This window comes from Triticum aestivum, chromosome 2B (assembly GCF_018294505.1).
Source record: "Triticum aestivum cultivar Chinese Spring chromosome 2B, IWGSC CS RefSeq v2.1, whole genome shotgun sequence".
NCBI classification, from domain to species: Eukaryota; Viridiplantae; Streptophyta; class Magnoliopsida; order Poales; family Poaceae; genus Triticum; species Triticum aestivum.
In genome coordinates this window covers 37,006,044-37,029,768 of record NC_057798.1, presented here as the reverse complement: position 1 = coordinate 37,029,768, position 23,725 = coordinate 37,006,044, and positions in this window count along the sequence as shown.

Below are 23,725 nucleotides of genomic sequence, written 5' to 3'. Positions count from 1 at the left end.
CAAAAGTATGCCACATATTATGCATCAATGTCAAATCAGAAGATTTTGGCACCTCGCTCGTGATGTGAGAGAGTTGGCACCGCTGTGCGCATAGACCCACATGTATAAACAAATCAATCAAACAACCTACACCAGCCTCTCACTCTCCCAAACCAATATTTTTTATTGCCTCAGTCATCTCTCTCTCCCATGCAAGTGTTTTTTCATTGCGTGAGTTAATTTGGCACCGGAGCAAAGTAGGTGATCCAGATTGGGGCACCATGTGAGCAATGGAGGGGCATCGATGCCAAATGCATCACAAGTGAATTTGTTACGTGTTTTGGCCGACATAGTGAAGGGCCGTTATAGCCCACTTTTGTACTACCTCGTATTTAGTGTAAAATTTTGACCATAGATTTACCAAAGAAAATGCCAATGCATGTCACCAAAAATTATACCATTTGAAATTATATTCAAATATGAAATTATGTTCAAATATAATTACGTTCAAATATGAATCCAAAGAAAATGCCAATGCATGTCAGTTAAATATATGGTCAAATTTCGATACTAAAAAATTGGAAGAGTAAACCAGGACAGAGGTAGTACTTGCTCATAGAGTAACCATAGAGTTACTAGTCTAAGTTACTTTCCACTATGAGTAGCCTAGGCTACTATAGTAGTACAACAAAAAATGATGTAGGTGATCACGTGAGAAAAAAATACTAAAAACATTTCTTTCGGTGCAATGCGTAGCTGCAGTTTTAAACATTATACTTGTCATCATAATTTGGGAAAATTATGAAAAAAATTGAGCTATGTTGTGATTACCATTTACTAATAGGAAAAAAGTTTCACTTTGATGATTAGATTCTCCGTGCACGAAAAGCATGTAGGAATCCAACAACATGATCCAGATTGGGGCCAATAGATTTTATTGCCAAGATCTTCATTGTTCGCACAGACTGGGTCAAGCTTGTGGGAATCATTTTCTGGAAGACGGTCGTAAATACATCAAGAAGAAGTTTAAAAATGTGAATTTCAAGAATACGGAGAAGAAGATGATTGTTGTACCTGAACGATTGCGGGTCCAATAAAGAGTTTGGAGAATTTGGTAGATGAGTACACCAACACTGTCAATTTCGGCGCGTCAATGACCCTGGTTTTTGTTGGACCTTCTAGATCCGATACAAGTAATCTCTCAAGGAAAGGCGCATTCTCAATAACCATAACGTGGAATAGCTAGAGTGATCTCTTCCCAATTGATGTCTTGTTGCGGGGCCAGCAAGAGACATAAATCCATCAGAGATTCATCGAGGCGATTTGGAGGCTAATGAACCCGTGGATCTTCTCAAGACGAAGGTACTCAAGCGCAGTACAGCTTCGGAGAAGGTACTCCATACACTACTAGGAAAAGGCCTACTAATGGCGCACCTAATTTGGCCATTAATGGCGCATCAGTGGTGCGCCATTAGTGCCACGCCATTAGTATATTTTACTAATGGCGCACCTCTGGTGCGCCATTAGTATCTGGTATACTAATGGCACACCACTAGATGCGCCATTAGTATATACAACAGTGCGCCATTAGTATGCCTCCCAGGGGGCCTTGTATACCCAGGTGCTTTGGCATACTAATGGCGCACAACAGCAAGATGCGCCATTAGTAACTTCGGCATACTAATGGCGCACTGTCTAATGATGCGCCATTAGTATCCTTTGGCATACTAATGGCGCACCGTGGTGTGATGCACCATTAGTATGGATATTACTTTTTTTAATTTTTTTATTTTCTGTTTTTTGCACAGGTTACAAAATGTATAATTGGACAAAATATAGACAGCACACATCAACAACAGATTCATCGAATACAATAGAAGATTAGTCTCTGAATACAATTCATCATATTAGTCTCCGAATTGAAAAGACCGAACAAAGATAGAACATTATATTACAAGTCTCGAGACCGCGAGTAGCGAGTTTGTCTTCACATTACAAGTCGATATCGATCATCTAAACTACCATCACATAGAAGAGAGCTGCGGTCATCACGATGAGCATCATCACGATGAAACTCGTCTTCATCCGGTTCCTCCAACGCTCCCTCCCCTCTCCCGCTAGATAGCGGGCCTATCTAGATTCGGCCTCGGCCCTAGTGGTGTACCCTTTGTAACTGTTACCGCTGAATCGGTGAACCTGTCTCCGACACTCCTCCCAGTCGTCATAGACTCCGGGAACCTTAACCTTGTACACGACATACCTCGGCATCGCTATGCACTAGCCAAATGAAACGTTAGTACCAATTCACAGACAATACATAAGCAATATATAAGTATGCAACAGAATGATCGGAAGAGAAAAGCAAGACATTAATAGCATCGATTACATCTAAGTTGAACGACTCTCGAAACCAAAGAGACATACTACAAGTTCATTAAAGTTTAATTACAACATGAGCCAATCGATGTTTCAGAACTAGACAGAGCATCACTGCTTTCGACTCGACTCAAGGGACCGGAGCGTGGATGAAGCCGCCGTCTATCGTGGGAGTCATGAAAGAACGGGCGTTGTCAGCCTGCATTTTTAGCATTGTGTCGATGTCACTGTTGGACGGTTGATTTCTGAGGTAGAACTGCCCCGAGGTACGAAGGACATCTTGATGGATGATTTCCGCAAACTCCGACTGGATGCAAAAGAATTCTTGTCGGAGGTCCGCGTCCTGGATTGCCGACACGCTCTTTGCCCAATCTTTGAGTTTACTCGGTAGCAGAAGTTGATGATGGTCCCGTATGATCGCCCGCATGTGATGGATGGCGTAGTAGGCACCCTTCTGACCGCTAGGCGGCTGCTTGACGCAGCAGAACGTCGTATTGTTGGAGAACACGTGCTTGCCGTACTTACGAATAGGCCTGGTGAAGGTGCCTCCAGATTTGGCGTAGCCGGGGAGAACATCATCAAGAACCTTCTTGACATTTGTGTAGTCTATGTTCGACTGACGGTCCGGGTCGAAATACGTGGCCATGGAATATTTGGGGCTTAGGAGGATGAGCGTGCAATGTGTGTCACTGCAGAAAACACGGAATGTTAAAAGAAAAACAATCGAAATATAAGAATTCATATGTTACGGGCCGGTTGAGGGGAGGACTTACTCGGGAAAGTAAGGCACGAGGAAGTTATCCTTATCTTGGTTTGCCAGAATGACGCCTTCGAGGTAAGAACTTGCGACTTGCCGGTCCCCAGCACTGCCCAAGATCTTGGCACGCATGTAGAAGGGGTCGACTATCACGATGTCCGGGGTCTTGTCGCGAATGATCCGCATCTCCATACTCAGCGAAAATAGCCGAACGAAGGTGTAGTGCAGCGGATGAAGGTTCATCATAGCGTGGATGTCATCAAACCGCAGGAGGATCGTACGCCCGATGGAGTTATCCACAAAGCCCTTGCCCTCTGGCACCTTGGCCGCGAAAACCGGGTATGCCACATCCTTCTCTCTGAGACGCCGCTTCTCCAAAGAAAGAACACTGTCATGCAGACTCCGCATAGCACCAGTTGCAGCATTGAGCATATTTGTCGGTAGCATCGCCCTACCCGCCATATGCACCCTCCTCGAGATATCCTCAGGTGAAGGTGGCCCGTCCTGAGCACGGATCGTACTCGGTGCCGGCTGGCTCGCACCCTTGTTAGTCTTTCTTTTGCGTACCTTCTTCTTCTCCTGTAATGGGACCGAGTTCTGCTCACAGACCGCCTTCTTGAGTGTGTTTGGGCTGATAATATTTCGCACCTCGCCTATCTGAGGCTCGGTGAAGTCGGCAGCTGGAGGCGTCTCCTGAGAGATGAACGGCAGACGACGCCTGTTGCAACTTGGCTTCTCGGCGGTAGCAGCTAGATCGTGCACGTCTTTTGTTGGGTTGGGTTCTTGAGAAGGAGCCCCCATGAAGTCGCCATCGTACCCATGTTCGGCAAAGTACTGATCGACGTTGCCAAATGTATCGTCATCGTAGTCGTTCTGATCCTGTGCCATATGCATGTTTGGATCCAGTGGCATAGGGATGTCCGGCACCGTTGCGACGGTCTTGCCATGGGGCCTACTTGGCGCCGGCACGACTGGCGGTGTTGTCTTTGGAGTGGTGTCCCCCGCCCCCAAACGAATCTGGCTCTTCGGCCAAAGCAGGGGCCAGCTCAGGCAGGCGCTGAGGGTCATCACGTCATCATCGTCGGCCCCGACGGGTCGAATCGGAGGTAACAACTCGTCGCAGCCTGGCAGCACCCGAACCAGTTGAGCCCTAAACAAGTTGGGTGGCATCTGGGTACCGTGGAACAAGGGGTTGTCCGGTTGAATGATTTGGCCCTTGGCGACATCGACCAACTCGTTGTTCACGAAGTGCAGGAGAGTGCACGGAACGTCGGCGGCGCGCTGCGAAAACATGTAGGGCGTCAGGGATGCCCAGTCAAAGGCAAGGAGATGAAGTCCTCGGCCGAGAGAGGCTTAATTAGTTACCGTGATGATGGCGTCGAGCTCGGCTAATGTCGAGGCACCGCCAACGGCGGGCGTGCAGTTGATGGAGGGGCCGCTTGCTGCAGAGGTGCCGGCTGGCGTACACCCGGGTGCATTAAGCTCCCGTGCCTGCGTTGCAGACACCAATGCCGCCTCCGCCGGAGACACCAATGGCCCCGCCATCGCATTCTGCGAGTTGCTGGCCGTGAAGCTAGGAATCGGGGGCGGCCCCTATTGGCCGCCCGCAGTCCGCGCACTCAACCCCTGGATCAAGGTAGGCACAATGGCGGTGATCGTCGCTCCGAGTCGTTGTTCCACTTGCTCTTGGACAATCTCCGGAATCCGCGCCACTTGTGCCTTGAGTTCTTGAACCTCGCGCACCTGGCTTTCCGAGCTGGTCTTTTTCTCCTTCTGCACACCAGCGGTATAGTATGACCCCCATTTTGTGGACAAGCCTTTGCCGGCCACACGACCAGCTGACGTCGGCTTACTGAACTTATCCTTGTTCTTCATTACATTCAACGCCCTATTTAGAGTGGTGTCCCAAGGGTTGCTCGTAGTCGACCCCGCGCTACTGCTTTCAGTCGCCTGCGGAAGGAATGTGAACCATTTAGAAATTTGGTTTCATTAATTAGAATGCAACCATATGGAGCTAATTACGCGGGGGAATATTCCTTACCAGAACAATCTCAAGCGCCCTGGTCTTCGAATCCGTGGTAAGCTCCTTTGTTATCGGGTCCTCCTTGTACCGGGCCCTGACAAAGTTCCTGATCTGCTTGTTACCGCTGTATTTCTCGAAGCGGGGCGGTAGGCCTTGCTCGGCACGCTCCGCTTCCTCCTTGTCCCATATAGGCTCCGCCACTCTGTAACCACCGGGACCGAGTTTGTGTTCCCCTAAGTTCAGCTCCCGCATTTCTTTCCCCCACTGACTTGATTTGGAGTTTGCGGTGCTCGAGCAATTGATCTTGAAGTCATTGTAGTCATCTTCGGTGATCGAAGGATTTTTCTCCTTGATCTTCTCATAACTCTCACCTTTCTCGATCATTCTCTTCACATTGCTTTTCCAAGTAGACAGGGCCTTGCTCATCTTCATGAGGGCAGCATTGTTCACTTTATTCCCTTTGAGGCTTGTGTTTTCAAAAGGAGCGAGGAACTTGTATCGTTCGTGCAGCTTCGTGAAGAGGAGGTTGCGCAAATTCCCTCGGTCAGGATGCCTCAGGTTCTCGGTGTTGACCGAGACGGTGCTTCGGAGAATGCACCCGAGCTGAAGCGAGTACCCCTTGACTATTCGTTCGGGCGCCGTTGGATTCCCGTCGGAGTCCACTTCAGTAACTTCCTCCTTGAGGGTGCGGAGCACGGTCGGGCGCCGGTCCTTCCGTTGCCTCTTTTGTTGGCTGCCATCTGTGCGTGCACCGCCATCATCAGTGGTGGCATCCTCGGCGGCACCATCAGTGGTGGCATCAGTGGGGTCATCCTCGGTGGTACCATCAGTGGTCTCAGGATCGGTGGGGAAGGTGGCGTCCTCATACAAGTGAGGTTGTTCCTCCATCTCCTGGGACAGCTCCCAGAATGCCTTGCCGCCCGAACCACCGGCCTGATCGTTGTTGGCCATGTTTCTCTCTAAATAGGAACAAAGTTTGGTCAAAAAGTTGGTTATTGTCAAGGAACAAGATCATGGTCTCATCATTTAGGGTTTGTCGACACCGAGGCATCCTAAAATCTAAGATTTTATCATTGAGGGTTTTTCGACGCCGAGGCACCCTAAAAGCCTAAGCTTTCATCATTAGTCACAAGTACCCCGGCCCATGCATTAGTCAGAAGTACCCCATATGTCCTATTTTTAGCAAAGTCATGCTAAAATTCACGGAAAATTTCAGCATGACCTTTGCTGAAAATAGGACACATGGAGTACCCGAATTTGCTGGAACGGAAGTTAATCGACATTCCAGCAAACTCAAGGGCCTCTCGGGTGGACAAGGCAAAAAAGGCCTCCATCACAACATGGAAAATACATCATCATGGATCATATGCTAACGCTACATGGATACATCATCATGCTGGGTAATATTAAACCCAAGCAACTTTATAATCAACCCAAGATACATCAACTACTGCACTGTCCTGCCTAATAAAAACAGTCATGCCAGCATATAGTATATAAATCTGAATTTGTGTTTACAAGAAGAGTGCCCATTGCAATGTAAACCTGAGAACACAACTCACCTCAAGTGCAGGATATAGCAGACACCTACTTCTTCAGTCAAGTGCAGTAAAAGACCATTTGCAGAACCTGTTTAGTCAGAGTTGAACATTAGAATCCATACTATGCTCTACTATGCTTGTAAAGGAACATCTGCTAGCTAGCTGCTGTCGAGTTGCCAGCATTCGTCGTCAGTGAAAAAAAAATGAAGAAAAAAGGCATGCATGCACTGGTTTGCCAAAACAGAGCACTTTAGTCCTCTGTTTTTGCTAACTGCTACACAAACCCCCAAGTGAACCACCACAACATCTAAAAGCTAACAATTGTTTTTGCTTATATAAATAGACTTTTTGTGCTAAAAAAACCATAGAACAACTGCTCCAAATTTGTGTTCATTCTGAGCCTGCATTGCTGTTCTGGCAAAGTTTTGAAGTTTTGAACTGAAGATGCATTGGAGGGAGCATGTGCTACAGTGGTGTGTTTTTAACAAATGGTGGGATGGAGCAGGACTCGAGGTAGTAGGAGTTAAAATGTTGCCTGGATCTAGTAGTATCTATCCATCCTGGATGCTTATTTCTGTTTGCTGCATTGCAGAATCCTATGAGTTGACTGACTGGAAGTGAAGAAAAAATGTTCAAAAACTTGGGGCTGCTTGGAGCTTGGGAGCAGGAGCCAAGGCAGTAAAAAGATGGTTCCTCTGCACATACATCGAGCTACCTTGGTTATTTACTTGTACTACTCACATAACTTAAAACTTACTTTTGCTTCAGTGCTTATTTTCAGGCGCCCCCTTCCATTCTAGGAATGCTATTAGTAGAAAAAAAATGTGGTTAGGATTACAGAGATGCTACTACAGTATGGTTTATTTCTATTTATCTATCATGGCTGCCCCCTTGGCATGGGCTGTTGGTTCCTTGATGGCCAACAGTAGAAAGCATATGGATGCTACCTACCTATGGAAAAAACAAAGCAAAGAGTTGCTGGAGGGTCCAGATCATCCTGGATCTTGACCCAGGCTTGGGCAGCTTGGACTTGGACAAGAAGAGGAAGAGATGAGACCACTGATCCTCTGCAACATGCCTGCTTTGCTTTGCTGCCTTGCCTGCTCTGCTGCAGCAGGCACTTCATTTTCCTTTTCTTTTCCCTTCATGCAGGAGCAGTAGTGAACTTTTCACTCCACATGCCACTGGTCTGCTAAAGACTATGTATAGTCAGTGATATCATGATGGGAGTGAGCTAATCAGGGTGCTAATTAGGTTCATGTGACCACCAAAGCTGGAGCCCTTGCCAAACCAGCCACATGCTTGCTTGACAAAAAGAGAGGATAAAGTGAGCATTCTTCCTCCCTCATGCTCTATCCAAGTTCTGGTGAATCAAAGCACAGAGCTAACTGAGGCTTAACATGACATAGGTAGAGTAGACTAATTTTACTTATGGTGCACAAAGGAACAAGTACTGCAGTGCACTTCCTTTTTTTACCACACGTAATCTGATTCTTTCACATTGCTTGTCTTTTCCTTTTTTTTACTCAATTCTGACTTGATTTAGATTTATTTTCTTCAAACTTGCACCAATCAATATTTCTAGCTCTTCGCGTTGTCCAATCAACATTTTCTGCTTTGGTGAAACTTAAGCAGTAAAGTCATGGCTACACTCTCTCTAATGGTGAAGGTCTATATTTTTCGATGTTGGTACTTCTTATGTGAAGGTCTAATTCGTTATTCTTTTATTCAATGAAAGTATTATCATGTTACTGCATATGCACTAAAATTTGGATAACACCAAAACTGAATATTTGGACAACAGAACACTGAAATTTGGACAACACATACACGGAAATTTTGGACAGCACATACACTGAATTTGCATATCAAGAAGAATGAATATTGGACATCAACAATATGAATCCTCCTCTGCTGCGGAGAGGTTACCTGTTTTGGCGAGAGAAACTGACGAAATGTAGCCGTGTCGCCCTTCGCCGGCGCCCGAGGGCGTGCTGCCACGGCCCGGACCCCCTGCGGCGGAGGTGCCGCTCGAACACCGGCGTCGGTCGGGGGCGTGCTGCAGCCTATGCTCACGGCGGCGTGTCAGCCCCAGGAAAGCAGAGGGTGTCGGGGGCGTGAATGGGCCGAGCGGCTGGCGAGCAGGCGCGGCGGCGGGGCTGAGCAGGCGCGGAGGCTGGGATCGAGCACCTGGCCAGAACGGGCGGCGGCGGGGGACGAGCGGTTGCGAGAAGGGCGTGCGTGTGCGTGCGGGTGGCGAGAAGGGCGTGCGGCGGGGCAGCGGAGAGGAGAGGGGAAGGGGATCGAGGGCGAGGGCGAGGGAGAGAGAGGGGATAGCTTTGGGCCGGGGAGGAAATATGGATGGGGGCACAATACTAATGGCGCACCACCCCTCGGTGCGCCATAAGTACATCCATACTAATGACGCACCTCACCCTCGTGCGCCATTAGTATTTTTTTTTATTTCTGCTTGGGAGGACACATGGTATTTCACGTGCGGTAAATCGAGAGGACACACGATTTTCTTCGCCTCCTCCAAACTGGTCGGGCACTTGTTCCCCTTGGGAAGACGTTCGTGCCAGAATAACATGTTCTCATCGAAGCATGCGTCGGTCATTTTGTGTTTTACCTTCATCTCCAGAGCCATGAGCGTTACTTTCAGGCGGGTATCCTCGGGCCTGCATCCTTCATACAATGGAGTAACCGCGTCTAACTCAAGTTGATCCATCTTGGCTTTCTCTCGGGCGGCAGCTCTTGCGTTATCCGTCTGCTTGAGAAGTAGCTCTTGAATATGAGGGTCCTTCACCCAGCCCATCGATGGTCCAGCATCGTCTGCTCCGCCGGCATCATCATCTTCATGATCATGCCCGTCGTCTGCTCCGGCATCTTCCTCATCATCATGTCCTGCATCTTCTACATGATGACTGTGTACAGCATCACCGTCATGATTATCTCCTGGGGATTCTTTGTCTTCTCTCCCGCTCGAGCCGCGGTGGTTGTCTTGCTGCCCTTCCTCATTTCTTGCTCGACCCCCATGGACGACTTCGTAGTCATCTTCATCACCTTGCCACCGATAGCCATCCATGAAACCACGCAAGAGCAGGTGGTCCCGCACCTGCCCGGAATCCGGATCCGCAATAAGGCTCTTCAGCTTTCATCTTCGACACGGACATCTTATCTCCGTCTCGTTCTTTTGAAGCATCTCGGCCTTCGCGGACCTCAAAAACCTATTCACGATGCCTTCGGTCATCGTGCGGACCATGGTCGCCTGCGGGGTAGAGCAAAACGATATTTTAGAACCAAGAAAATTTTTGGCATGACTTTCCCTAAAAATAGGACCAAAAAGAATGCTTAATGCCAAAATTCTCGCCGAAACGGAAATGAATCAACATTCCGGCAAAATATTGGCAACTATCGCATTTCAAATACCGGTACACCTCCAAACACAAACACATATGCAACACCACAAACATATGCAACACCACGAACATACATAGATCTAGCTAGCTAGGCCATAAAAAGTGCATGTGCACATTGTTGTAGGGAGAACAACATAAATATAGCTTCCCCCCTTACTTACCTAACAAAACAAGGTAATTATAACACTTAATTTGAATGAATCTATGGTGGAAATGAGGTGAAAAAGAGGAGGCACCCGAGACAAGGAGGAGGCGGTGGAGAGAATGAAGTGGGCGGAAAGTGAGTGTGGGTAGGAGAGGCTGTCCAAAATATCTTGTTGCTGCCCACTTACTAATGGCGCACCAACCACAAATGCGCCATTAGTAATCCAGGTTACTAATGGCGCACTTTCTGGTGGTGCGCCATTAGTAGTTTTGCAAAAAAAAACATACTAATGGCGCACTTCCCAGAGTGCGCCATTACTAGTTTAAACTAGTAATGGCGCACGGTGGAGAAGTGCGCCATTAGTAGTTTTGCAAAAAAGGAATAAAAAATATAATTAAAAAAACAACATTAGTGGCGCACTTTCCGACAGGTGCGCCATTACTAGTTACAACTAGTAATGGCGCACTTCGTCTGGATGCGCCATTAGTATGTTTGGACAGGCGCACTAGTTGAAAAAAAAAATTGATACTAATGGCGCATCTCGGGCCTGGTGCGCCATTAGTAGTTTCAACACTAATGGCATAGCAGAATGTGGTGCGCCATTAGTATATACTAATGGCGCACCGCCTGTCTGGTGCGCCATTAGTGTCAATCCCATCTATAGCCCTTTTTCTAGTAGTGATAGCCTTCTTCCTGATGACAACATCGAAGAGGTGGGGCTGCTTGAGTCGAGGGAGAAGAAGGGCGGGTGCGGCATTAATCTGGGGAAGATCACAGGAGCTGAAGCTGGCATGGCGCAGCTTTGGCATGAGGCGGAGCGTGGACGGGGCAGAGAGCGACATCGTCCAGCTTCAAAGCTGAGCTCCTCGAGCTGATCTAGGGCGGGGGATAAGAACCACTTGTCAAACTTGGCTTGGACCTTGCAGTTGGTACTGAACATGCGGATGACAAGGCGTCTGGCTGGCCCAGGGTGTGATGAAAGGATCTTGGAGACTATGGCCGTGCGTTTGCAATCCACGTCACAGAGGCAGTTGTCGACGGTGAGGTTGAGGGGGACGCGGCGCAGATGGGGCACCACAGCCGGGAGAGCATGGCAGTCTGCAAGGAAGATTTGGTGGGTAGGAGGCCGATGATGGCGAGCAGCATGCGGTTTTCGCTCGAGCCACCTCCGCTTGTTGGCTGCCTCACCGTCCATCTCAACCGACGGCGACGCCGATGTACACATGTACTAGTGTGTGTTGTGTGCTGGCCTGCTGGGTGTGGGCGAGTGCGTCCTTCTGTGCATGCCGCCGCACAGTGGCGAATTGTGCATGAGTGTGTCCTTCACGCAGAAGAAGTGTGTTCTCAATGCACCCTCAATTTACTAGCATGCGAGTGCTTTCAACTTTGTTTACTTCACCGCGTGTCAGATGGGCCTGTAGTTTACTTATTTTCACCCACTGCCACATGGGCCAGCACAGAAAGATAGGGAACACGAGCTGACAAGGCAATATGTAGAGCTATACGCTGATACAATGAGCGTATAATCTGTCGGTATAGAGAGTTCGAGTGGGAGGGAAGGCCCGTGAGAGATAGCAGAGAGAGAGAAAGAGCTACTCCCTCCATTCGTTAATGTAGTGCCAACATTTTTTAAAGTCAAACATTTGAAACTTTGACCAAGCTTATGGGACAGCCTGGTTTTTGCCCTCTTTTCTCTTCTGGTTTTAGTTGGGTTTTGATTTGAATTTTTGAATTTAAATCATTTCAGTTGGACTTATAACACTTGGGCATCACCTTGGCCTTCACCCAAGTGACTCACTCCTCCAAACCATCATTTCCCCTCTGTAATACCTCAAAATAATGTCATGGATATTTTTCTTTAATGAGAAATATTCATTTCCCTCTCATAAACCCTAAACAGAACCTTGTGCTCCAAAGCAACCTCTATTTTTCTTTCCCACAAAAATCTAAAAAAATTCACAAAAATCCTTTGAACGCTAGGGCACCTCCCTGAGAAAAAATATCTCACCACTTTTTGGAATATTTTTGCCACATACATTATTTTCTGTTTTGGACAGAAATGGTGGTTTCTTCGGCAACTACCATTTTACTTGCTCCATTGGTGCTGCATTTTCTTGTGCATCACTACCCTCCTAACTCATTCCAACACACCAAAGCTCAGCTCCCAACTCCCAGCCATTTAACCACAGCAAGCTCTCAAAGTTACTGTCCAGTAACTTGCAGTGAAGTAAAAATCTTGTTCACTGCGTCTGAGTACAAACCAAAGTGTGGTAACATCTAAATCTTCCACGAACAACACGCCAGACATGAAGTTTAGGCTTAGGTCGGCCTGAGGTCAGAGTTCATGCGGTGACCGCGTTCGACCAAGCGTGCTGGCATGCAGACGGCACGCTCTGCGTTGCGCCCGAGCCTTTGTTGCTCATGTGATCGCTTCCCCGCCTGCTGATATGTCTCCAATGTATCTACAATTTTCGATTGTTCCATGCTATTATATTACCTATTTTGGATGTTTATGGGATTTATTCTACACTTTTATATCATTTTTGGGACTAACCTACTAACCGGAGGCCTAGCCCGAATTGCTAATTTTTTTTGCCTATTTTAGTGTTTCGAAGAAAAGGAATATCAAACGGAGTCCAAACGGGATGAAACCTTCGGGAACGATCTTTTTGGAACGAATGCCAACCTGGAGACTTGGAGTGGATGTCAAGCAACAAGCGAGGCGGCCACGAGGATGCCCGGCACCCCGTAGGGCTGGGCGCGCCCCCACCCTCGTGGGCCCCTCCATCATTCACCGATGTACTTCTTCCTCCAATATATACACCCGTACCCTGAAATCATCAGAGGCGACCATGAAAACCTAATTCCACCATCGCATTCTTCTGTATCCGCGAGATCCATCTTGGAGCCGGTGTCGGCGCTCCCCCGGAGGGGGAATCCACCACGGAGGGCCTCTACATCATTTCCAAGGCCTCTCCGATGAGTTGTGGGTAGTTTACCACAGACCTTCAGGTCCATAGTTATTAGCTAGATGGCTTCTTCTCTCTCTTTGAATCTCAATACAAAGTTCCCCTTGATCTTTTTAGAGATCTATTCGATGTAACTCTTTTTGCGGTGTGTTTGTCGATATCCGATGAATTGTGGGTAGATGATCAAGTTTATGTATTTGAAATATTTGAATCTCCTCTAAATTCTTTTATGTATGATTAAGTTATCTTTGCAAGTCTCTTCGAATTATCAATTTGGTTTGGCCTACTATATTGATCTTTCTTGCAATGGGAGAAGTGCTTAGCTTTGGGTTCAATCTTGCGGTGTCCTTTTCCAATGACAGCAGGGGCAACAAGGCACGTATTGTATTGTTTCCATCGAGGATAAAAAGATGGGGTTTATATTATATTGCATGATTTTATCCCTCTACATCATGTCCTCTTTCTTAATGCATTACTCTATTCTTCATGAACTTAATACTCTAGATGCAGGCAGGAGTTGGTCGTTGTGTGGAGTAATAGTAGTAGATGCAGAATCGTTTCGATCTACTTGTCATGGACGTGATGCCTATATACATGATCATGCCTAGATAATCTCATAACTATGCGCTTTTCTATCAATTGCTCGACAATATTTTGTTCACCCACCGTAATACTTATGCTATCTTGAGAGAGGCCACTAGTGAAGCCTATGGCTCCCGGGTCTATCTTTTATCATATAAGTTTGCCATCTACTTTTATTTGCATCTTTTACTTTCAAATCTATATCATACAAATACCAAAAATATTTACCTTATCATATTATCTCTATCAGATCTCACTTTCGCAAGTTTCTGTGAAGGGATTGAAAACCCCTTTACCGCGTTGGTTGCGAGGTTCTTGTTTGTTTGTGTAGGTGCGTGGGACTTTTGAGGAGCCTCCTACTGGATTGATACCTTGGTTCTCAAAAACTAAGGGAAATACTTATGCTACTATGTTGCATCACCCTTTCCTCTTACAGCAAAACCAACGCAAGCTCAAGACGTAGCAAGAAGGATTTCTGGCGCCGTTGCCGGGCAGGTCTTCGCTCAAGTCAATACATACCAAGTACCCATGACAAACTCATCTCCCTCGCATTATATTATTTGCCATTTGCCCCTCATTTTCATCTCCCCCACTTCATCCTTGCCGTTTTTATTTGCCCTCTCTTTACCGTTTGCCTTCCCATTGCCATAGCCGAATCAAAAAGAACTAAGGGTACTTTCCAGGGTTTTAGTACCTTGGATAGTCCCTCTATCCTCTCTAAGCTCATAAATAATGATGCTATGGAAAGACCTACTAGTGTCACCAATGAGAGTTTGAATAATTTTGATGAAGATGACTCCAGAATTTTTCGTTATTTACTTGATGATTCTGTAAAAGATGCTTGGGATAGGTTATTAAGGATTCGGGCTAGCTATGTGCCACAATATCAAATTGAGGTTTACTTAAAAAGTTTCTATGTTGGCTTACCGGCTTCTTTCAAGCAAGTTCTAGATTCTACTTTTGAAGGAGGTTTTCTTGAAGGGGATGCTATAGATACCTATGAAAGAATGAAAACTATATTTGGGTACCCCATATATGATAAGGTTGAATCTACCACCCTCTTATGCTTTTATCAAAACAAAATTAACAAAGAGATGAAGGCTAGCTTAGATGCAAATTCACGTAAGGTGCTTAATCTTACTTCCTCCATAAATGGCAATGTGCTTTCCCAAAATAGAAGGATGAATTCCATAGAAATGAAATGCGCTCTTTTCTTTCCAAGTGCCAAAGATGGCACTACTTAGATCTATCCCCGCTTTTATGCCTAGCTTGGGGCGTTAAACAATAGCGCTTGTTGGGAGGCAACCCAATTTTATTTTTGTTTCTTGCTTTTTTCTTCTGTTTAGTAATAAATATTTCATCTAGCTTCTGTTTAGATGTTTTTTCATGTTTTAATTAGTGTTTGTGCCAAGTAAAACCTATAGGATAACCTATGGTAATAGTTAATTTGATTCTGCTGAAAAACAGAAACTTTGCGCTCATGAGAAACAATTCAATAAATCACAGAAACATGCTTTTGCATTGATTCTTTTTCCCGTAGATCTATAGACAAATTTCGTAGGACGTCCTATTTGGGTAGGATTTTTAGAGTTCTAGAAGTATTCGAAAGTAACAGATTGCAACACACTGTTCTGTTTTTGATAGATTCTGTTTTTCTTGTGTTGTTTGCTTATTTTGATGCATCTATGGCTAGTATTTAGGGGTATGAACCATAGAGAAGTTGGAATACAGTAGGTTTAACACAAATATAAATAAATAATGAGTTCATTACAGTACCTTATGTGGTGGTTTTTATTTCTTGCACTAACAGAGCTTATGAGATTTCCTGTTGAGTTTTGTGTTGTGAAGTTTTCATGTTTTGGGTAAAGATTTGATGGACTATGGAATAAGGAGTGGCAAAAGCCTAAGCTTTGGGATTCCCATGGCACCCCAAGATATTCAAGGACAACAAAAAGCCTAATCTTGGGGATGCCCCGGAAAGCATCCCCTCTTTCGTCTTCGTCTATCGGTAACTTTATTTGGAGATATATTTTTATTCGCCACATGATATGTGTTTTGCTTGGAGAGTCTTGCATGATATTAGCCTTTGATTTTTAGATCACCACAATAATCCTTGCTGTACACACCTTTTGGGAGAAACCCACTTGATTTGGAATTTATTAGAATACTCTATGTGCTTCACTTATATATTTTGAGCTAGATAATTTTTGCTCTAGTGCTTCACTTATATCTTTTAGAGCACGGCGGTGGCTTAATTTTTTAGAAATTGTTGAACTATCATGCCTCACTTATATTATTTTGAGAGTCTTTTAGATATCATGGTATTTGCTATGGTTATAAATTTGGTCCTAGAATGATGGACATCCAAGTTGGGTATAATAAAAACTATCATAGAAAGTTAATTGGATGCTATGATCAATTTGATACTTGATAATTGTTTTGAGATATTAGGATGGTGATATTAGAGTCATGCTAGTTGGGTGATTATGAATTTAAAGAATACTTTTGTTGAAGTTTGTGATTCCCGTAGCATGCACGTATGGTGAACCGCTTTGTGATGAAGTTGGAGCACAATTTTATTTATTGATTGTCTTCATTATGAGTGGCGGTCGGGGACGAGCGATGGTCTTTTCCTACCAATCTATCCCCCTAGGAGCATGCGTGTTGTACTTTGTTTTCAATGGCTTGTAGATTTTTGAAATAAGTATATGAGTTCTTTATGACTAATGTTGTATCCATGGATTATACGCACTCTCACCCTTCCACCATTGCTTTCGCCGGTACCATACACCCACCATATACCTTCCTCAAACCAGCCACCATACCAACCTACTATGGCATTTCCATAGCCATTCCGAGATATATTGCCATGCAACTTTCCATCGTTCCGTTTATTATGACATGCTCCATCATTGTCATATTGCTCATTGCATGATCATGTAGTTGACATCATATTTGTGGCAAGGCCACCTTCATAATTTTTCGTACATGTCACTCTTGATTCATTGCATATCCCGGTACACTGACGAAGGCATTCATATAAAGTCATATTTTGTTCTAAGTATCGAGTTGTAATCTTGAGTTGTAAGTAAACAAAAGTGTGATGATATTCATTATTAGAGCATTGTCCCAAGTGAGGAAAGGATTATGGAGACTATGATTCCCCCACAAGTCGGGATGAGACTTCGGACTTTAAAAAAAGGAAAGGCCATATAAAAAAGAGAAAGGCCAAATAAAAAATAAAAAAATATGAGAGAAAAAGAAAGAAGGGACAATGCTACTATCCTTTTTACCACACTTGTGCTTCAAAGTAGCACCATGATCTTCATGATAAAAATCTCCTATGTTGTCACTTTCATATACTAGTGGGAATTTTTCATTATAGAAATTGTCTTGTATATTCCAATGACGGGCTTCCTCAAAATGCCCTAGGTCTTTGTGAGCAACCAAGTTGGATGCACACCCACTTAGTTTCTTTTGTTGAGCTTTCATACATTTATAGCTCTAGTGCATCCGTTGCATGGCAATCCCTACTCACTTACATTGATATCTATTAATGGGAATCTCCATAGCCTATTGATACGCATAGTTGATGCGAGACTATCTTCTCCCTTTTTGTCTTCTCCATAACCACCATTCTATTCCACATATAGTGCTATGTCCATGGCTCACGCTCATGTATTGTGTGAAAATTCAAAAAGTTTGATATTACTAAAGTATGAAACAATTGCTTGGCTTGTCATCGGGGTTGTGTATGATTAAATACTTTGTGTGATGAAGATAGAGCAACAGCCAGACTATATGATTTTGTAGGGATAACTTTCTTTAGCTATGTTATTTTGAGAAGACATGATTGCTTTATTAGTATGCTTGAAGTATTACTATTTCTTATGTCAATATAAACTTTTATTTTGAATCATTTGGATCTTAAGATTCATGCCACAATAAAGAAAATTACATTGAGAATTATGCTAGGTAGCATTCCACATCAAAAAATTTGTTTTTATCATTTACCTACTTGAGGACGAGCAGGAATTAAGCTTCGGGATCCTTGCTACGTCTCCAATATATATATAATTTTTGATTGTTCCATGATATTATATTACCTGTTTTGGATGTTTATGGGCTTTATTCTACACTTTTATATCATTTTTGGGACTAACCTACTAACTGGAGGCCCAGCCCGAATTGCTGTTTTTTTGCGTATTTCAGTGTTTCAAAGAAAAGGAATATCAAACGGAGTCCAAACGGGATGAAACCTTTGGGAATGATCTTTTTGGAACAAATGCCAACCTGGAAACTTGGAGTGGACATCAAGCAACAAGCGAGGCAGCCACGAGGGTGCCCGGCGCGGCCCCCACCCTCATGGGCCCCTCGATTGTCCACCGATGTACTTCTTCCTCCTATATATACACCCGTACACTGAAAACATCAGAAGCGACCACGAAAACCTAATTCAACCGCCGCAACCTTCTGTATCCGCGTGATCCCATCTTGGAGCCATCGTCGGCGCTCTGCCGGAGGGGGAAATCCACCACAGAGGGCCTCTACATCATCTCCAAGGCCTCTCCGATGAGTTGTGAGTAGTTTACCATAGACCTTCGGGTCCATAGTTATTAGCTAGATGGCTTCTTCTCTCTCTTTGAATCTCAATACTAAGTTCTCCTTGATCTTCTTGGAGATCTATTCGATGTAACTCTTTTTTGCGGTGTGTTTGTCGAGATCCGATGAATTGTGGGTTTATGATCAAGTTTATCTATGAGAAATATTGGAATCTCCTTTGAATTCTTTTATGTATGATTAAGTTATCTTTGCAAGTCTTTTCAAATTATCAGTTTGGTTTGGCCTACTAGATTGATCTTTCTTGCAATGGGAGAAGTGCTTAGCTTTGGGTTCAATCTTGCGGTGTCCTTTCCCAGTGACAGCAGGGGCAGCAAAGCACCTATTGTATTGTTGCCATCGAGGATAAAAAGATGGGGTTTATATCATATTGCGTGAGTTTATCCCTCTACATCAAGTCATCTTTCTTAATGTGTTACTCTGTTCTTCATGAACTTAATACTCTAGATGCAGGCAAGAGTCGGTCGATGTGTGGAGTAATAGTAGTAGATGCATAATCGTTTCGATCTACTTGTCATGGATGTGATGCCTATATTCATGATCATGCCTAGATAATCTCATAACTATGTGCTTTTGTATCAATTGCTCGACAGTAAGTTGTTCACCCACCGTAATACTTACACTATCTTGAGAGAAGACACTAGTGAAACCTATGGCCCACAGGTCTATGTTTTATCATATAAGTTTTCCATCTACTTTTATTTGCATCTTTTACTTTCCAATTTATATCATAAAAATACCAAAAGTATTTACCTTATCATATTTTCTCTATCATATCTAACTTTTGCAAGTTTCCGTGAAGGGATTGACAACCCCTTTATCGCGTTTGTTGCGAGGTTCTTGTTTGTCTGTGTAGGTGCGTGGGACTTTTGAGGAGCCTCCTACTGGATTGATACCTTGGTTCTCAAAAACTGAGGGAAATACTTACGCTACTGTGCTTCATCACACTTTCCTCTTCAAGGAAAACCAACGGAAGCTCAAGACGTAGCACCTGCCAAACCTTGCCAATCCCCGCCACCATCATCGTCCGGACGCCATTTACATCACCCTGGCGTTCGCCGATGCCAGAGCTCGCTGCAGCGAGCACGAGTGTGGTCAGGCCAACCCAACAGTGCGTCGTGCATTGTGTTTTTCGCATTTCCCTCGCTCTTGTGCTCATCTCCGCGCGCCCACAGTTCCCGCCTGAGTTGCCTCACCTTCCCCCTCTCTCACTGACGCCACTCATCATCGGGCGCAGCGTCCAGGTGTACTCCGGTGGAGCCCGAGCACCTCCCATCGCTCTGCTATAAATAGAGCCCTCCCCTGCCTCCTCGAGCCTCATCGACTCCTCGAGCCTCACACACACTGCACAAACTTGTAGAAAGCCGTGCCCCGGCCGGGCAGGCCTCGGGCCGCAGTCCCCGAGCTCAAGCTCGCCGGCAATCCCCTCTGTCCGTCCGCACCACTCCAGCCCCTCCCAAGCTAAGGCGACCCTTCCAGGGCCTCCGCCGTGCCTCGGTGGTGCCGTTCCACCATGTTGGAACCCCTGGTGCCGCCTCTAGTTGTTGTCGTCTTCAACTCTGGCAACCGCTGCCTTCTGTCGCCGCCGGAAAGGCCATTTCCGACGCCATTCGACCACCCCTAGCTAACCTGCGCGTACGAGAGGTGCACCTACGCTCCTCTTTCGATCCCTCCCACTAGTTTTGGCCAAGGAGCTCTCCTTGCAGGCCCCGCCGCCCTTTGTCTCTCTCTCCCCTCCCCCTCACCTGACCAGCGGGGCCCGCTAGTCAGCTACTCTGTTTGCTCCCGAAGCGGTACGAGTGGAGGCGCCCCGTTGGTTTACGCCATCGATGTCACCTCCCCCCCCCAGTTCTGTTTATTTAAATTCAAAATTTAAATAATTATAGAACACTTCAAACAACCATAACTTTTTAAACATAAGCCCAAATGAATTGATTCTTTTTGCATTGGGTTCCGTATGAAAATCTCTAGCAGCACACCAAAGATGGGATTTTTCCCGGCTGCCTAAATTTTCTGGTAAATTTCAGAAGGGTTCTTGATATTTTCTTTTTGTGTTTATAATTGTTTTCAGAAGGTGGAGCTTGTCTTGAGGATCACCAGGGAGAGTGTGACCCTCATCTGCACTAAGGCAAGCCACAACATCATTTTTATTGTGCCATTGCAATATTTGTGATTTAGTTCAACTTGAATGGTTAATTAGTTCATGCATTTAAATCACCTGGTTAAATAATTATTCTTATTATGTTGCAAGCTTAATCAAGTGAGTATGTTGGTTTGACAGAAAGTTAAGAGTTAACTAAGTTAGAGTTAAGTTATTATAACTGATGATAGGCTTTGGAGAAATAATTTGTTATTGAAAGTGGACTAGTTTGAATAATATTTTCTTGAGTAATAAAATGATTATGCTAAGTTATAGCCATGATTAGTTGCTGCTTAAACCCAGCCAGAAAAGTGCCATGAGGTTCTGAACTGTTTGTTTAGTGTTTTGATACAAGTTGACCCGGTATGATTCTGATGATTAGTGAAGCATGTTATATGAGTGCATTTGCATGGCATGTCATGACACCGGTCTTTTTTATATTAAGTTGAACCTGATAATAAATCAACTTGAACTATCGTTGATCGGGTCATGGTGCCACTGAATCGAGTATTTCACAGTGCAACCACATTTGCCTTCATGGGAAGGCCTTTATTCGGTCCGTTGTCATGCCTTTGGTCGGTACCTCCAACGAGGCAAGGTTATGGGTTTGCGATACCCTGGCCCGGTAAGCAGACATAACCTTGTTTGCCCATTGATTGTTGTTATGGTACCTTGTCCCCGTTTGGGACCGTTTTGCCATGACGGTGGCCGTTGGTGTCTGCGGTAGACACGGGGCCACCCATGAATTAGCCCAGTGGGGAGTTAGTCGGAGTGGCCGGGAGAGTGTCGTGGCAATGGAGGGGTTTTGTTGGAATGTCGTTGGTCCACCCGAATGGGAGTGCGAAGCCATGGGTTCCTTGGTGTTGGTATAGTGCGCTACCTCTGCAGAGTGTATTAAATCTATCAATAGCCGAGTCCACAGTTACGGACACGCTCGAAAGTATGTCACACCATGAGTCAACGTTTTAAATAAGTCTTTCACACTAAAATAACATGGCACTGTAGAAAATATGATGGTTAAAGAACCATGTTGATGTTGATGACCAAGTTGTTGGTCCGCTTATTATCCAAGAATGATCACCGTTTGGTTACATGGTAACCCATTTGTAAGCAAGTTCGATGGACTTGAGGCAAGAGATTTTGATTCACTACATTCATTTCATGATCTTGCATTGACGATTAAATTGGTTAATATCATGTTATTGTTTGTCATTATGTTTATGCTTGTTGTCAGCTTGCAAGTACATTGACTGTACTAACCTAGCGTGTCATGCCAGATTTCAGGAAAGGTTCGTTGGAACGGAGTGTTGTTCGAGTCTAGATCATGTTCACATTGGTGTCCGTGTGCTATGGAGTCCCGCTTTGTTGTCGTTCCGCTGCCGCGTAGTTGTCATGATCAAGGCCCTCCTTATGTTCATTAAATAATGTACATATTGTTCAGCCGCACCGGGTGTGCCGCTTGGCCTCCTAACTTGTTGTAATATGAACTATGTTCCACGAATATCAATAAAGCGGTTGTATTCTATGCCAAGATGTTGTGTGTTGCTAGAAGACATGGTCTCTCGGCTAGCAATGCAAGGTAAACCAATTGCTCTAAGCCAGGGTGCCACAACGCTTGGTATCAGAGCCGCGCTAACTGTAGGACACACTAGACTCCCGCCGTTTATTGGACATTAGTTAGCATAAAAGTTGAGTGATGACAATATTTTTTAGCAGGTTGTTTTGCATGCACTTGGTTATTTTACTTCTAACCTACTAATGGATGTGAGTGTAGATGGCTCCGGTGTTGTATCCGTGCTAGTTGCAGCTGATGACGTACACGTTGCCACATCTCCTTTGCAATGTGTGGCATCGACTGTACCCTCACGGGGACGACCCAGTCTATTGTGTGTACCAGGAGCGTCTGTCAGATTGAGTGTATGAGTATCACGTCGTGGTTACTCTGCGTACTAGTTCATCTTCCACCTCTTACACTCGCACTTCCAGGAGCGGTCACGCTTCTACCGCTTCTCAGGCTGTCCAGTTTGCTGCATTTGAGGTCCTCGTCGAGCTACGCTATAACGAGGTCTGGATGCAGAACCACCCAAGTTTCTACTAATATCCCTCCCTGCACGACAATGGTCGTGTTCGTTTTCCTACCATTAATCCGGATTCCGATAGTACTGCTAGCCACCTTTCTCGATACATTACTACTAGCTACCTGCTGATGCACGAGCTGGCTCGAGAGCTGACTCATGCCCGTGTTGCTACCGCTACTAGAGCTGTCACTACTCCATCGTCTACGGGATTCACTCCTTATCTTCCTTCAAGTTCTAGCTCACCAGTTTCACCAGTTGCTCCTCGAGTAGCCCGGGCACCTCGACTATGAACCCTCTTAGTGCTCCTGCTGAGTGGGTTTCCCTTCTTGCCACCCCTATAGCCTGGATGCTTCAGCCTCATCCTGCACCTGCTCCTTAGGGAGAGCCCTCGAGTCAGCATCGTCGTGTTACATTTAACCCAGAGGTCGCGGTTAACACAGTCAGTTCAGGATCCGAGTCCGCTTCAGGAGAGGACAGTGCAGCACCAGCAGAGCATAAGAGCGCTCGAGTATTTGCAGTTATCAGGTTGATGTACGGATGTAGTCGTACGAGTCATGATGTTCCATTCGATGTATGAGAGTAGTTGAACTTGTTATGTCATTTATGTACGGGTCTATGTATAATTATGTTGGACTTTCTCTTATTCGATGGGTTTCCTTCAGACTTTCGCTTTCTTTCGGATTTTTGTTGCTGGCTTTTCCCCGCTGTGTTTCTTCTTGGATGTTGCTCATCTTGATCGTGTTGTCTTGGGAAAAAACAATAGGATGACACGGGTAGGCACTAGTAGTGAAGCTCGTGAGGCTACCCCTATTCATTGTTCCGCACGACAGGCAGGACACTCCCCTGAGCCGTACCTTCCACCATTGCCTCCACCGCCAAATCCACCCTCCACCGAGCAAATTCTCCGTATGTTTGAAGAAAGGCGAAATCATGATCTGCTTGAAATGTTGAGAAGTTTGCAAGCTATGGTTGGACATAATGGAAATCAGAATGGTCATCCCTCCAAACTGTCAGACTTTCAGAGAACTAACCCTCCCAATTTCAGTCAGGTTATTGATCCATGGGATGCAGACGACTGGTAGCGAATGATTGAGAA